Source organism: Triticum urartu, chromosome 4A, assembly GCF_056163025.1.
Source record: "Triticum urartu cultivar PI428250 chromosome 4A, HENAU_Tu73, whole genome shotgun sequence".
NCBI classification, from domain to species: Eukaryota; Viridiplantae; Streptophyta; class Magnoliopsida; order Poales; family Poaceae; genus Triticum; species Triticum urartu.
The window spans coordinates 45,107,762-45,125,424 of record NC_141876.1 but is presented as its reverse complement, the minus strand read 5'-3'; positions in this window follow the sequence as shown (position 1 = coordinate 45,125,424).

The window sequence follows — 17,663 nt, the reverse complement described above, 5'->3', positions numbered from 1 at the left end:
GTCACTCCGATTGTCGGAGAGGTATCTCTGGGCCCTCTCGGTAATGCACGTCACTTAAGCCTTGCAAGCATTGCAACTAATGAGTTAGTTGCGGGATGATGTATTACGGAACGAGTAAAGAGACTTGCCGGTAACGAGATTGAGCTAGGTATTGAGATACCAACGATCGAATCTCGGGCAAGTAACATATCGATGACAAAGGGAACAACGTATGTTGTTATGCGGTCTGACCGATAAAGATCTTCGTAGAATATGTAGGAGACAATATGAGCATCCAGGTTCCGCTATTGGTTATTGACTGGAGACGTGTCTCGGTCATGTCTACATTGTTCTCGAACCCGTAGGGTCCGCACGCTTAACATTACGATGATAGTTTCATTATGAGTTTATATATTTTGATGTACCGAAGATTGTTCGGAGTCCCAGATATGATCACGGACATGACAAGGAGTCTCGAAATTGTCAAGACATAAAGATTGATATATTGGACGGCTATATTCGGACACTGGAAGTGTTTCGGGTGATTTCGGAGAAAGCCGGAGTGCCGGAAGGGTTACCGGAACCCCCCGGGGAAGTATTGGGCCTTTGTGGTCCTGAGGGGAGAGAGAGGGCAGCAGCCCAGGAGGTGGCGCGCCCCCTCCCATGGGGAGTCCGAATTGGACTAGGGGAGGGGGGCGCGGCCCCTCTTTCCCTCTCCCTCTCTTTCCTTCCCCCTTCTCTCTTCCTAGTTCGACTAGGAAAGGGGAGTCCTACTCCTACTAGGAGGAGGACTCCCCCTCCTTGGCGCGCCCAAGGGCCGGCCGGCCTCTCTCCCTTGCTCCTTTATATACGGGGGCAGGGGGGCTGAGGGAGTCCTGGATTAGGGGGTGTGCGGGTAGCCGGACTATACCTTCAGCCGGACTCCAGGACTATGAAGATACAAGATTGAAGACTTCGTCCCGTGTCCGGATGGGACTTTCCTTGGCGTGGAAGGCAAGCTTGGCGATGCGATATTCAAGATCTCCTACCATTGTAACCGACTCTGTGTAACCCTAACCCTATCTGGTGTCTATATAAACCGGAGGGTTGTAGTCCGTAGGGGAATCAACTCCATATACAACAATCATACCATAGGCTAGCCTCTAGGGTTTAGCCTCCTTGATCTCGTGGTAGATCTACTCTTGTACTACCCATATCATCAATATTAATCAAGCAGGAGTAGGGTATTACCTCCATCGAGAGGGCCCGAACCTGGGTAAAACAAAGTGTCCCCTGTCTCCTGTTACCATCCGGCCTAGACGCACAGTTCGGGACCCCCTACCCGAGATCCGCCGGTTTTGACACCGACATTGGTGCTTTCATTGAGAGTTCCTCCGTGTCGTCGCCTTTAGGTCCGATGGCTCCTTTGATCTTCAACAACGATGCAGTCCAGGGTGAGACTTTCCTCCCCGGACAGATCTTCGTCTTCGGCGGCTTCGCACTGTGGGCCAATTCGCTTGGCCACCTTGAGCAGATCGGAAGCTACGCCCCTGGCCATCAGGTCAGGTTTGGAAGCCTAAACTACACGGCTGACATCCGCGGAGACTTGATCTTCGACGGATTTGAGCCACAGCCAAGCGTGCCGCACTGTCTCGATGGGCATGATATAGCTCTGCCGCCGAACAGCGCCTTGGAGGCCGCACATGCATTGGTTTCGACCATTGATTGGGAACCTACTGCGCCGATCGAGGATCAGCGGTTGGATGCTGCCTCAGGGGCTGCGATCTCAGAAGCGATCGAGCCGAACTCTAGCCCCGTACTCCGCATGGCCCGTGACTCCGAGGAGCCGGATTCCTCTCCGAACTCCGAGCCCCTCGCGCCCCTGCCAATCGAATCCGATTGGGCACCGGTAATGGAGTTCACCACAGCGGACATCTTTCAGCATTCGCCTTTTGGTGACATCCTGAATTCTCTAAAGTCTCTCTCGTTGTCAAGAGAGCCCTGGCCGGACTACGGTCAGCAAGGATGGGATGCGGACGATGAAGAAATCCAAAACCCACCCACCACCCACTTTATAGCCACTGTCGACGATCTAACCGACATGCCCGATTTCGGCTCCGAAGATATCGACAGCATGGATGATGATGGAGGAGATACTGATGAACCAACGCCCATAGGGCATAGGACAGCCACCTCATCTCACGATGTGTACATGGTGGACACCCCTAAGGGAAGCGACAATGAGGAAAAAGGGGATGGGACGAGAGATCGACCCCCCGAAAAGCAATCAAAGCGTCGGCGTAAACGCCGAACCAAGCCCCGCCTCAACAAAAACCCAGCCATAGAGCAGAACGAGCCGGTAGACGACGAGCAGGCCTTAAAGCAACCATCCGAACAGGGAAACACGGATAGAGAAACCGAACATCCCTCCCCCGGCGAAAACGGCATTCCGGACGACCTTACGCCAAATAAACCTATGGAGCAGAAAAATCTCCATGAGAGGCTCATTGCAACTGCACGCAGCCTAAAAAAGCAGAAGCAGAAGCTAAAAACAGCGGAAGACGCACTCCGGATCAGATGGAGCAAGGTAATCAATGCCACAGATAAGTACGGCGACAGTCGCCGCACTAAGAGCTATCCGAAAAGAAAGCTATTGCCTGAATTCGACGAAGAGGCCTCAGAGCCCTCGCATTCAAAAAATGAAAAAGCCACACGGTTGGATAGACGACCCCATAAAGCGACAAGCGGCGCCGCACCTAAATCGGCACGCGACCCTCTTAAGGATTCGCATCATGGCCCAGTCAGGTCCATTTACGGGCCAAGAAAGCAAGCTCTTGTAAGCAACACTATGAAGCCATCATTAGAATCCGGCATACCCAAATACAGGGGCGCCGCACACCCCCTATGTTTCACCGATGAGGTCCTGGACTATGAATTCCCAGAGGGATTCAAACCCGTAAACATAGAGGCATCTGGATCGAGGATTATATCCTCCACATACACATGGCCAGAGGAGATGATCTCCATGCCATAAAATACCTACCCCTTAAGCTTAAAGGGCCAGCCCGGCACTGGCTTAAAAGCCTTCCCGAAAACTCAATTGGAAGCTGGGAAGAGCTCGAGGATGCTTTCCGAGCAAACTTTCAAGGGACCTATGTCCACCCTCCGGATGCAGACGATCTTAGTCACATAACTCAACAACCCGGAAAATCAGCTCGGCAGTTCTGGAATAGATTCCTCACTAAAAAGAATCAGATAGTCGACTGTCCGGACGCCGAAGCCTTAGCAGCTTTCAGACATAATGTCCGAGACGAATGGCTCGCCAGACACCTCGGCCAAGAAAAGCCAAGAACAATGGCTGCACTAACAAGCCTCATGACCCGCTTTTGTGCAGGGGAGGACCGCTGGTTGGCAAGGTGCAGCCCCAGCGACCCAAGTACATCCGAAACAAGGGATGGAAATGGAAGACCGCGACGCAACAAGGACCGTCGCCGGACTAAGGACAAAAGTCCGAAGAGCACGGCAGTCAATGCCGGATTCAAAGGCTCACGACAAAATCAGGAAAAATCGCCCCCCAGGATAACAGGGACGATCCATCCAACCTAAATAAAATCCTGGACAGGATATGTCAGATACACAGTACTCCGGAGAAGCCTGCTAACCATACCCACAGAGACTGTTGGGTCTTCAAACAATCCGGCAGACTTAATGCCGAACACAAGGGGCTCGACACACTAAGCGAAAATGAGGACGAACCCCAACAACAGAGCACCAGGAAACAAAAGAACTTCCCAAAAGAAGTAAAAACAGTGAACTCACTTCACATAACAAAACGTGCGGTGCTCGTAAAGGTACGCACCACACGGCCCATCCCCAAAGGATCCTGCCACTGGTTGTCAAAACCGATCACTTTCGATCAGCTAGATTATTCTAGGAATATCAAGAATGTAGGATGGGCTGCCTTGATACTCGATCCAATAATTGGCGGACTCAAGTTTTCAAATGTCCTTATGGACGGCGGCAGCGGACTAAACCTGATATATCAGGATACAATACAGCACATGGGGATAAACCCAACAAGAATCCGCCGCAGCAAAACCTCCTTTCAAGGGGTAATACCTGGTCCGGACACCCATTGTACGGGTTTTCTCCGGCTCACAGTCACATTCAGCTCTGCCGATAACCTCCGCCGTGAAAAGCTGACCTTCCACGTCGTCCCGTTCTCAAGTCGCTATCAAGCACTACTGGGACGTGAAGCTTTCGCTCGCTTTAACGCAATACCACACTATGCATCTCTTACGCTTAAGATGCCCGGTCCACGAGGCATCATCTCTTTGATGGGGAAGCACTAAAAGTGCGCCTCCCCAAGCGGAGGACAGTGCGACCGCTTTAACAACCCCACAGCAAAATGGCCTCACCGGCCAAAAAACTTCAAAATAGGTCATTTAAAGACCACGAACGCGGATAGACGAGTTCGGTGCAAAATCATCATTGATACAGGCCTACAAGCCATATACCCCCGCACTAGGGGCTCCACGCATATACAAGAAGAGACAATAAAGCTCAAACTTACATATCTTACTTTATACTTTGCTTATTTTAAACTTTTCCGGCACGACTCGTTTTGAACTCAGTTACTCTCTTTTACAGATGAACGTCGTGCGGCGCCCGTCCAGGATATGGCACAATGGAGACACAGGTGCATACGTGCAGTAGGGACCCGTCCTAAAGGATTCTTTTCAGATTAAGACCCTGCGTAAACCTTTTTTACTGTCTCTTGTTGCTACACATCCCCTGGTTTTTCTTTCTAACATAACCAAGGAGGAGGCTGGCGTCTTGGCATGTGGCCACGTCAGAATTTTTGCACGTACCTGGACACTAGGGGCTTTTTCAATAAAGAGTGTTGTTTGGCCCGCACTCATAAAGACCGAACACCTTAGGGAGTGTTCGGCGTCGCGAGTTTTGGTATTATATGCATCAGCTCCGAATCATGTCTTTGGTCAAATGTTGGGTTGCCCGGCTCCTGAGTTCGGCTACCTTACGTTCCGCTCTATCGACTAAGGTAGCACCAGGAGAACTACTGCGATTGTGCCCCCGGTTCGGCCAGGGCGAGCACCTCAGTAGAGAAAGCCAAAAACTGACTGTCATGATGTAGCGTGAGACTGGTCAGCCACTCGATGATCGATCGGAATCTATCAGATTCCTCCGCTCTGATGAAGGACCGCTTCCCGGTCAGGCACATATGCGCCCCGAATTCGGACGAGCGCAGTTGCCACCAAGGAGCTACCTAAAGAGTCTCATTTTCAAACTCCTATGGCCAAGTGAAAGTGTTAAAGCATTATAGTCCGGTTGCCTGGCCCGCTGCGCTATCACCTCCTTTGTAGGACCAAGACGTTGGGTTAAGTGTGAAAATGCGTCTTCTGCGAGCACCCCCGCACTATGTGCGTGGGGGCTGAAGCCAACTACTGCCATCTTTCAGATCCTATACATACACACACACACACACACACACATATATATATATATATATATCTTAAAACGGCCGCATAGAAGGTGTTTACAATACTTGGAGGCACAAGTATAAAATAGGCCACTACAGTTTATCAAAATATTACTTTATAATTACATATGCTATCATAACATAGCATCTTTCGGGCACTGCGTCTCTATTACACGAGCGTCTTCAAGAACTTCCTGAAAATAGTGCTCGGAGGGTACTCGGCTTTGGTCCGAATCTCGGGACGCAACAACGGTGGACTCCATCTCTGCCCAGTATGTCTTAACACGGGCTAGAGCCATCCTAGCGCCCTCTATGCATGCTGACCTCTTAATTGCATTTATATGCGGCACCGCGTCAAGGAATTGCTGCACCAAGCTGAAATAACTCTTCGGCTCCGATCTCCCCGGCCACAGATGATCCATGACGTACTTCATGGCAAGTCCGGACAACCTATTCAGTTCGGCCCACTGAGCCAAACGATCATCCACTGCTAGTGGACGCTCTGGATTTTGAAACTGCGACCAGAAAAGCTTTTCCACTTCGCAATCTTTCTGATCTCGAAAGTGTTCGGTCGCATCAGCGGCACTTTTTGCCAAGTCCAGATAGGTATCCTTCACACTCCACATCCGGTCCAACGGAGCAAACTTCAGATCACAAAACTTCCTCCGCAGCATAAAGGGCTTTCCAACCGCAATCTGTTTGGCCTGACCCAGCTTCTCTTTCGCAGCTCTCATCGCGGAGGGAGCGTCCTTGGCATCGGCAACGGCCTTCTCCAAATCCGTTTGTCTCGCCCCGTCTTCTTTTTCAAGAAGTTCGCAATGGTCTGCAACGCTCTTTAACTTCTCGGCCATCTCAGCCATCTCCTCTTTGCTTCGGCAGTGAGCAGCCTGTTCGGCTCTCAGCTCTTCAAGGGCCTTCTTGGCAGCCGCATCGCTTTTTCTGGCTTGCTCCTTAGCACGGGCAAGTTCTGCCCTAAGATTCTCCATGGCGGCCGCACCATCTACGTCAAGCACACACATTGTAAGACACTGGCATGAAGCTCCTCTTACCTAATGCCGGCCGAAGAATTACATACCTTGAGCCTCATCAAGCCGCTTGTTGACAAGCGCGATGTCGGCATCTGCCACGTCCAGTTGCCGCTTTAGTTCGGCCACATCATCAGTTCGGCTCGATTCCGGACACCTCGCCACCTACATTCAAAGGCGACATCTTAGACCTGGGATTATGATCCTCTACGTGCCGTCATTTCTTGACAACACGCAGAGTCTCAGGGGCTACTATCTACACAGGGCGCATCTTATTTATGCGCAACTGACAAAAGTGTACATTATCTAACGTACCTCAATACTCGTCAGTAAATTCTTGACGGCCTCATGCAATCCACTTTCTGCAGATGAAATCCTTTCAATCACCGTGCCCATCAAGGCACGATGCTCTTCTGAGATAGAAGCTCGCCCCAGCAGAATCTTTAGTTCCTCCGGCCGAGCACCAGACGGTGCCGGACTTGCCCTATGGCCTCTTTCGAGGGCCGGACGCGGAGAACTTCGGGGGGCCGCACTGCCGCCTCCCATCCCGGCTGGATTCGGAGAAACCCTCCGCAACGACACCTCAGGGTCGCCTGCCTCGCTAGGCGGTATGGCAGGAGGAGGCGTCCCGCTCTCCATCATCTCTGGAAGAAGATCCCCCGAAGATGATCTCTGCTGAGAAGGGCTGAGGTCCGAGCTACAAGGTAAAATTTCAGTTAAATCTGCTCAGATATAAATTAAGGATTTCTCTTGTCCCTCAAAAGGAAAATCTCTCTCTACTTACGGCTCGCTGGAGGGCTGATCCCCTTGAAGGCATAGTCCGGCCGAGGAACTCTCCGGCGCCGGACCCTCTGACAAGGATTTTCTCCCCCGTTTTGAGGCCATCGTCTCCGGGTCGTCAGAGGCAGCTCTCTTTTTCCCCTTAGGAGAGGAATTGTCGGTTCCTCCCTTCGGAGAAGCCTCCTTCGAGGAGGCCGTAGCTTCCTTGTCCTCCCCCTCCAAAGGCATTATCTCCAGCATCCTGACTAGCACGGGATCCGGCTTGGTTTCAGGAAGGGGAGCCGGACACCTGATCAGCTTTGCCTTCGCTATCCACTCCTGTTTAAAAGGATGGCTCTTTTAGGGGCAAGTTTATGACAATTATATGGATAGGAAGTCTGGGCACGAGGTTGCTTACTTGAGTATCCGGGCGATTGCAGCTTAGGCCTGCGTCCTCGGTTAAATCCGGACACATCTCTTGTGATCCGAAGAACAGTCTATACATCTCCGCGGGCGTTGCGCCCATAAAGTTCTGGAGAGCTCGCGGTCCCTCTGGATTAAACTCCCACAGGCGAAGGGGGCGACATTTGCCAGGCAATATTCGGCGAATCAGCATGACCTGCGTCACCTTGACCAGGTTGAGGTCTCCTTCTAAGAGATCCCTGATGCGGCCCTGCAACAGGGGCACGTCTTTGGATAACCCCCAATCTAATCCTTTGTTGACCCATGACGCAAGCCGTGGTGGGGGACCCGAGCGATAGGCAGGAGGCGCCACCCACTTGGCGCTCCTAGGAGCGGTGATATAGAACCATTCTCGTTGCCATAAGCCGAGCTCTTCTTGAAAGGAGCCCTCGGGCCAGGGAGCATCAGCATTCTTACTGATGACAGCACCTCCGCACTCTACGAGCCGACCCTCGATCATCTTCGGCTCCACTCCAAAAGTCTTGAGCCATAAACCGAAGTGAGGAGTAACGCGGAGGAACGCTTCGCACACAACGATGAATAAGGAAATGTGGAGGATGGACTCCGGAGCTAAGTCATGAAATTCCAGCCCGTAATAAAACAGCAGCCCCCTCACGAAGGGATCCATCGGGAAGCCTAACCCCCGAAGGAAGTGAGACATGAACACTACGCTCTCACCAGGCTGGGGATTGGGAATAGCTTGCCCTTGAGTAGGCAACCTATGCGGAATTTCGGCGGTCAGGAACTTAGCCTCTCTCAACTTTAGCACATCCTCCTCTGTGACGGAGGAGGGCATCCATCAGCCTTGAAGGTCGGAACCGGACATTGTCGAAGGTCTGAAGCGCCTGGAATCTGAAGCCTAGGGTGTTGGAACTCGAGGCGACGGGCGAACTCGTTTGAGATTGGAAAAAGGAGTAAGGCCTTGGTCTCTTTATAAGAGGTTGAATACCAGGAGCCCTCCCCGTAACCGTTTGGGACTCGCCTTTAATCGAGAAAACATGCTAACGGGCACGATTGGGTTACCCACGTCCGTATTGATGAGGATCCCATAAAGTGGGGGCACACGATCTCTGCTTTGACAAGACGTGCCAAGGAAACCGCCTCGCAAAACATGCTGAGGCGGGAAAGTAAAAACGATTCGAGCAAAGGACTTGGCTGTAGTGTGATGGCGCACTACAGAATACGTCAGCAGATTTGATTTGTGTCAATATTATTCTCTCTATGGCAATATGTGGAAACTTATTTTACAGAGCCGGACACTACTCTTGGTGATTACAATCTTCTATGAAGGACTTGGAGGAGGAACCCGCCTTGCAATGCCGAAGACAATTTGCGCGCCGGACTCGTCGTCATTGAAGCATGGTGCAGGGGCTACTGAGGGAGTCCTGGATTAGGGGGTGTGCGGGTAGCCGGACTATACCTTCAGCCGGACTCCAGGACTATGAAGATACAAGATTGAAGACTTCGTCCCGTGTCCGAATGGGACTTTCCTTGGCGTGGAAGGCAAGCTTGGCGATGCGATATTCAAGATCTCCTACCATTGTAACCGACTCTATGTAACCCTAACTCTATCCGGTGTCTATATAAACCGGAGGATTGTAGTCCATAGGGGAATCAACTCCATACACAACAATCATACCATAGGCTACCTTCTAGGGTTTAGCCTCCTTGATCTCGTGGTAGATCTACTCTTGTACTACCCATATCATCAATATTAATCAAGCAGGAGTAGGGTATTACCTCCATCGAGAGGGCCCGAACCTGGGTAAAACAAAGTGTCCCCTGTCTCCTGTTACCATCCGGCCTAGACGCACAGTTCGGGACCCCCTACCCGAGATCCGCCGGTTTTGACACCGACAGGGGCACCTCTAGACACAAGTTGATCTTCGTGATCGTTCTCTTAGCCGTGTGCGGTGCCCCCCTCCACCATAATCCTCGATAATATTGTAGCGGTGCTTAGGCGAAGCCCTGCGACGGTAGAACATCAAGATCGTGACCACGCCGTCGTGCTGACGGAACTCTTCCCCAACACTTTGCTGGATCGGAGTCCGGGGATCGTCATCGAGCTGAACGTGTGCTAGAACTCGGAGGTGCCGTAGTTTCGGTGCTTGATCAGTCGGGCCATGAAGACGTACGACTACATCAACCGCGTTGTTATAACGCTTCCGCTTCCGGTCTACGAGGGTACGTAGACAACACTCTCCCCTCTCGTTGCTGTGCATCACCATGATCTTGAGTGTGCGTAGGAATTTTTTTTGAAATTACTACGTTCCCCAACAGTGGCATCCGAGCCTAGGTTTTATGTGTTGATGTTATATGCACGAGTAGAACACAAGTGAGTTGTGGGCGATATAAGTCATACTGCTTACCAGCATGTCACACTTTGGTTCGACGGTATTGTTGGATGAAGCGGCCCGGACCGACATTACGCGTACACTTATGCGAGACTAGTTCTACTGACGTGCTTTGCACACAGGTGGCTGACGGGTGTCAGTTTCTCCAACTTTAGTTGAACCGAGTGTGGCTACGCCCGGTCCTTGAGAAGGTTAAAACAGCACTGACTTGATAAACTATCGTTGTGGTTTTAATGCGTAGGTAAGAACGTTTCTTGCTCAGCCCGTAGCAGCCACGTAAAAACTTGCAACAACAAAGTAGAGGACGTCTAACTTGTTTTTGCAGGGCATGTTGTGATGTGATATGGTCAAGACGTGATGAGATATAAGTTATTGTATAAGATGATCATGTTTTGTTGAAGTTATCGGCAACTGGCAGAAGCCTTATGGTTGTCTCTTTGTTGCATAAGATGCAAGAGCCAAATAATTGCTGTACTTTATCGCTATGTGATAGAAATAGTTGCAAGAGCAATAGTTGGCGAGACGACCATGTGACGACACATTGATATAGATCAAGATGATGGAGATCATGGTGTCATGCCGGTGACGATGGAAATCATGACGATGCTTTGGAGATGGAGATCAAAGGCACAAGATGATGATGGCCATATCATGTCACATATTTTGATTGCATGTGATGTTTATCTTTTATACATCTTACTTTGCTTAGTTATGATGGTAGCATTATAAGATGATCTATCACTAAATTTCAAGATAAAAGTGTTCTCCCTGAGTATGCACCGTTGCCAAAGTTCGTCCTGCCCAGACACCATGTGATGATCGGGTGTGATAAGCTCTAAGTCCATCTACAACGGGTGCAAGCCAGTTTTGCACACGCAGAAATACTCGGGTTAAACTTGACGAGCCTAGCATATGCAGATATGGCCTCGAAACACTGGAGATCGAAAGGTCGAGCGTGAATCATATAGTAGATATGATCAACATAATGATGTTCACCATTGAAAACTACTCCATTTCACGTGATGATCATTTATGGTTTAGTTGATATGGATCACGTGATCACTTAGAAGATTAGAGGGATGTCTGTCTAAGTGGGAGTTCTTAAGTAATATGATTAATTGAATTTTAATTTCTCATGAACTTAGTCCTGGTAGTATTAGCATATCTATGTTGTAGATCAATAGCTCGCGATGTTGCTCCCAGTTTATTGTGTTCCTAGAGAAAAATTATGTTGAAAGATGTTAGTAGCAATGATGCGGATTGGATCCGTGATCTGAGGTTTATCCTCATTGCCGCACAGGAGAATTATGTCTTTGATGCACCGCTAGGTGACAAACCTATTGCAGGAGCAGATGCAGATGTTATGAACATTTGGCTAGCTCAATATGATGACTACTTGATAGTTTAGTGCACCATGCTTAAACGGCTTAGAATCAGGACTTCAAAGACGTTTTGAACGTCATGGACCATATGAGATGTTCCAGGAGTTGAAGTTAATATTTCAAGCAAATACCCGAGTTGGGAGATATGAAGTCTCCAACAAGTTCTATAGCTAAAAGATGGAGGAGAATAGCTCAAGCAGTGAGCATGTGCTCAGATTGTCTGGTACTACAATCGCTTGAATCAAGTGGGAGTTAATCTTCCAGATAAAATAGTGATTGACAGAATTTTCTAGTCACCATCACCAAGTTAGTAGAACTTCGTGATGAACTATAATATGCAAGGGATAACGGAAATGATTCCAAGCTCTTTGTGATGGTGAAATCAACGAAGGTAGAAATCAAGAAAAGCATCAAGTGTTGATGGTAAACAAAACCACTAGTTTCAAGTAAAGGGACAAAGGGAAGAAAGGGGAACTTCAAGAAGAACGGCAAGCAAGTTGCTGCTCAAGTGAAGAAGCCCAAGTCTGGTCCTAAGCCTGAGACTAAGTGCTTCTACTGCAAAGGGACTGGTCACTGGAAGCGGAACTGCCCCAAGTATTTGGCGGATAAGAAGGATGGCAAAGTGAACAAAGGTATATTTGATATACGGATTATTGATTTGTATTTTAGTAGTGTTCGTAGCAACCCCTCGGTATTTGATACTGGTTCAGTTGCTAAGAGTAGTAACTCAAAATGGGAGTTGCAGAATGAACAGAGACTGGTTAAGGGTGAAGTGACGATGTGTGTTGGAAGTAGGTTCCAAGATTGATATGATCATCATCGCACACTCCCTATACTTTTGGGATTAGTGTTGAACCTAAATAAGTGTTATTTGGTGTTTGCGTTGAGCATGAATATGATTTGATCATGTTTATTGCAATACGGTTATTCATTTAAGTAAGAGAATAAATTGTTGTTCTGTTTACATGAATAAAACCTTATATGGTTACACACCCAATGAAAATGGTTCGTTGGATCTCGATCGTAGTGATACACATATTCATAATATTGAAACCAAAAGATGCAAAGTTAATAATGATGGTGCAATTTATTTGTGGCACTGCCGTTTAGGTCATATTGGTGTAAAGCGGAAAATCCATGGGCTTTTGGAATCACTTGATTATGAATCAGTTGATGCTTGCGAACCATGCCTCATGGGCAAGATGACTAAGACTCCGTTCTCTGGAACAATGGAGCGAGCAACAGATTTGTTGGAAATCATACATACTGATGTATGTGGTCCGATGAATATTGAGGCTCGTGGCAGGTATCATTATTTTCTGATCTTCACAGATGATTTGAGTAGATATGAGTATATCTACTTGATGAAACACAAGTCTGAAACATTTGAAAAGTTCAAAGAATTTCAGAGTGAAGTGGAGAATCATCGTAACAAAATAAAAGTTTCTACGATATGATCGCAGAAGTAAAATATTTGAGTTACGAGTTTGGCCTTCAGTTAAAAACAATGTGAAATAGTTTCACTACTCACGCCACCTGGAACACCACAGCATAATGGTGTGTCCGAACGTCATAACCGTACTTTATTAGATATGGTGCGATCTATGATGTCTCTTACCGATCTACCACTATTGTTTTGGGGTTATGCATTACAGACAGCTGCATTCACGTTAAATAGGGCACCATCTAAATCCGTTGAGACGACACCGTATGAACTATGGTTTGGCAAGAAACCTAAGCTGTCGTTTCTTAAAGTTTGAGGTTGCAATGCTTATGTGAAAAAGTTTCAACCTGATAAGCTCAAACCCAAATCGGAGAAGTGCGTCTTCATAGGATACCCAAAAGAAAATGTTGGGTACACCTTCTATCACAGATCCGAGGGCAAGATATTCATTGCTGAGAATGGATCCTTTCTAGAGAAGGAGTTTCTCTCGAAAGAAGTGAGTGGGAGGAAAGTAGAACTTGATGAGGTAACTGTACCTGCTGCCTTATTGGAAAGTAGTTCATCACAGAAATCTATTCCTGTGATTACTACACCAATTAGTGAGGAAGCTAATGATGATGATCATGTAACTTCAGATCAAGTTACTACCGAACCTCGTAGGTAAACCAGAGTGAGATACGCACCAGAGTGGTACGGTAATCCTGTTCTGGGGGTCATGTTACTTGACCATGACGAGCCTATGAACTATGAGGAAGCGATGATGAGCCCAGATTCCGCGAAATGGCTTGAGGCCATGAAATCTGAGATGAGATCCATGTATGAGAACAAAGTATGGACTTTGATTGACTTGCCCATTGATCGGTGAGCCATTGATATTAAATGGATCTTCAAGAGGAAGACGGGCGCTGATAGTAGTGTCACTATCTACAAAAGATAGAATTGTCGCAAAAAGGTTTTCGACAAGTTCAAGGTGTTGACTACGATGAGGTTTCTCACTCGTATCTATGCTTAAGTCTGTCAGAATCATGTTAGCAATTGCCGCATTTTACGAAATCTGGCAAGTGGATAAACAAAACTGCATTCCTTAATATATTTATTAAAGAAGAGTTGTATATGATGCAACAAGAAAGTTTTGTCAATCCTAAAGGTGCTAACAAATTATGCAAGCTCCAGCGATCCATCTTTGGACTGGCGCAAGCATCTCGGAGTTGGAATATACGCTTTGATAAGTTGATCAAAGCATATAGTTTTATACAGACTTGTAGTGAAGCCTGTATTTACAAGAAAGTGAGTGGGAGCACTACAACATTTTTGATAAGTATATGTGAATAACATCTTGTTGATCGGAGATAATGTAGAATTATTCTGCAAAGCATAAAGGAGTGTTTGAAAGGAGTTTTTCAAAGAAAGACCTCGGTGAAGCTGCTTACATATTGAGCATCAAGATCTATAGAGATAGAGCAAGACGCTTGATAAGTTTTTCAATGAGTACATACCTTGACAAGATTTTGAAGTAGATCAAAATAGAACATTCAAAGAAAGGGTTCTTGCATGTGTTACAAAGTGTGAAGTTTAGTAAGACTCAAAACCCGACCACGGCAGAAGATAGAGAGAGAATGAAAGTCATTCCCTATGCCTAAGCCATAGGTTCTATAAAGTATGCCATGCTGTGTACCAGACCTATTGTATACCCTGCCCTGTGTTTGGCAAGGGAGTACAATAGTGATCTAGGAGTAGATCACTCGACATTGGTCAAAATTATCCTTAGTGGAATAAGGGTATGTTTCTCGATTATGGAGGTGACAAAAGGTTCGTCGTAAAGGGTTACGTTGATGCAAGTTTTGACACTGATCCAGATGACTCAAAGTCTCAATCTGGATACATATTGAAAGTGGGAGCAATTAGCTAGAGTAGCTCCGTGCAGAGCATTGTTGACATAGAAATTTGCAAAATACATACGGATCTGAATGTGGCAGACCCGTTGACTAAACTTCCCTCACAAGAAAAACATGATCACACCTTAGTACTCTTTGGGTATTAATCACATAGCGATGTGAACTAGATTATTGACTCTTGTAAACCCTTCGGGTGTTGGTCACATGACGATGTGAACTATTGATGTTAAATCACATGGCGATGTGAACTAGATTATTGACTCAAGTGCAAGTGGGAGACTGAAGGAAATATGCCCTAGAGGCAATAATAAAGTTATTATTTATTTCCTTATATCATGATAAATGTTTATTATTCATGCTAGAATTGTATTAACCGGAAACATAATACATATGTGAATACATAGACAAATAAAGTGTCACTAGTATGCCTCTACTTGACTAGCTCGTTGATCAAAGATGGTTATGCTTCCTAACCATAGACATGAGTTGTCATTTGATTAACGGGATCACATCATTAGGAGAATGATGTGATTGACTTGACCCATTTCATTAGCATAGCACTTGATCGTTTAGTTTGTTGATATTGCTTTCTTCATGACTTATACATGTTCCTATGACTATGAGATTATGCAAATCCCGTTTACCGGAGGAACACTTTGTGTGCTATCAAACATCACAACATAACTGGGTGACTATAAAGATGCTCTACAGGTGTCTCCGATGGTGTTTGTTGAGTTGGCTTAGATCGAAATTAGGATTTGTCACTCCGTGTATCGGAGAGGTATCTCCAGGCCCTCTCGGTAATGCACATCACTTAAGCCTTGCAAGCATTGCAACTAATGAGTTAGTTGCGGGATGATGTATTACGGAATGAGTAAAGAGACTTGCCGGTAACGAGATTGAACTAGGTATTGAGATACCAACGATCGAATCTCGGGCAAGTAACATACCGATGACAAAGGGAACAACGTATGTTGTTATGCGGTCTGACCGATAAAGATCTTCGTAGAATATGTAGGAGCCAATATGAGCATCCAGGTTCCGCTATTGGTTATTGACCGGAGATGTGTCTCGGTCATGTCTACATTGTTCTCGAACCCGTAGGGTCCGCACGCTTAACGTTACGATGACAGTTTCATTATGAGTTTATATATTTTGATGTACCGAAGATTGTTCGCTGTCCCGAATATGATCACGGACATGACGAGGAGTCTCGAAATGGTTGAGACATAAATATCGATATATTGGATGGCTATATTCGGACACCGGAAGTGTTTCAGGTGATTTCGGAGAAAGCCGGAGTGCTAGAAGGGTTACCGGAACCCCCCGGGGAAGTATTGGGCCTTTGTGGGCCTGAGGGGAGAGAGAAGGCAGCAGCCCAGGAGGTGGTGCGCCCCCTCCCATGGGGAGTCCGAATTGGACTAGGGGAGGGGGGCACGACCCCTCTTTCCCTCTCCCTCTCTTTCCTTCCCCCTTCTCTCTTGCTAGTTGGACTAGGAAAGGGGAGTCCTACTCCTACTAGGAGGAGGACTCCCCCCTCCTTGGCGCGCCCCAAGGGCCGGCCGGCCTCTCTCCCTTGCTCCTTTATATATGGGGGTAGGGGGGCACCTCTAGACACAAGTTGATCTTCGTGATCGTTCTCTTAGCCGTGTGCGGTGCCCCCCTCCACCATAATCCTCGATAATATTGTAGCGGTGCTTAGGCGAAGCCCTGCGATGGTAGAACATCAAGATCGTCACCACGTCGTCGTGCTGATGGAACTCTTCCCCGACACTTTGCTAGATCGGAGTCCGGGGATCATCATCGAGCTAAACGTGTGCTAGAACTCGGAGGTGCCGTAGTTTCGGTGCTTGATCGGTCGGGCCGTGAAGACGTACGACTACATCAACCGCGTTGTTATAACGCTTCCGCTTTCGGTCTATGAGGGTACGTAGACAACACTCTCCCCTCTCGTTACTGTGCATCACCATGATCTTGCGTGTGCGTAGGAATTTTTTTTGAAATTACTACGTTCCCCAACACAGTAGCCAGACTCAGATCAAATACCAAGATCTCGTTAAGCGTGTTAAGTATCCGCGAACGCCGACCAGGGCCAAGCCCACCTCTCTCCTAGGTGGTCTCAACCTGCCCTGTCGCTCTGCCTCAAAGTAACAGTCAGGGGCCGTCGGGAACTCAGACCCACCACTACCTGGATGGAGCCACCTGCCCCTTCAGCCCCCATCTCCAAACAGTATCACCGGTTATGTAACAGTGTAAAGTATATAGTATATGCCCGTGATCACCTCCCGAAGTGATCACGGCCCAGTAGTATAGCATGGCAGACAGACAAAAGTGTAGGGCCACTGATGGTAAACTAGCCTCCTATACTAAGTATTAGGATAGCAGGTAAAGGTAACAACAGTAATAGCAAGGACAGGCTATGCATCAGAATAGGATTAACGGAAAGCAATAACATGCTACACTACTCTAATGCAAGCAGTAGAGAGAAGAGTAGGCGATACCTGGTGATCAAGGGGGGGGGCTTGCCTGGTTGTTCTGGCAAGAGAGAGGGTTCGTCAACACCGTAGTCGTACTGGGTAGCAGCGGCGTCGGTCTCAGTGTCTAGCGAGAGAAGAGGGGGAAGAAACAATAAATATTAAGCAAACAGATGCATAGCGATGCATGACATGACAAGTAGCGGTGCTAGGGGTGCCCTAACGTGATAAGAGGTGGTATCGGTGAAGGGGGGAAACATCCGGGAAAATATCCCCGGTGTTTCGCGTTTTCGGACAGATGAACCGAAGGGGTAAAGTTGCATGTTCACTATGCTAGGGATGCATGGCGGACGAACGGGCTGCATTTCCAGATTCATCTCATCATTCTGAGCAACTTTCATGTACAAAGT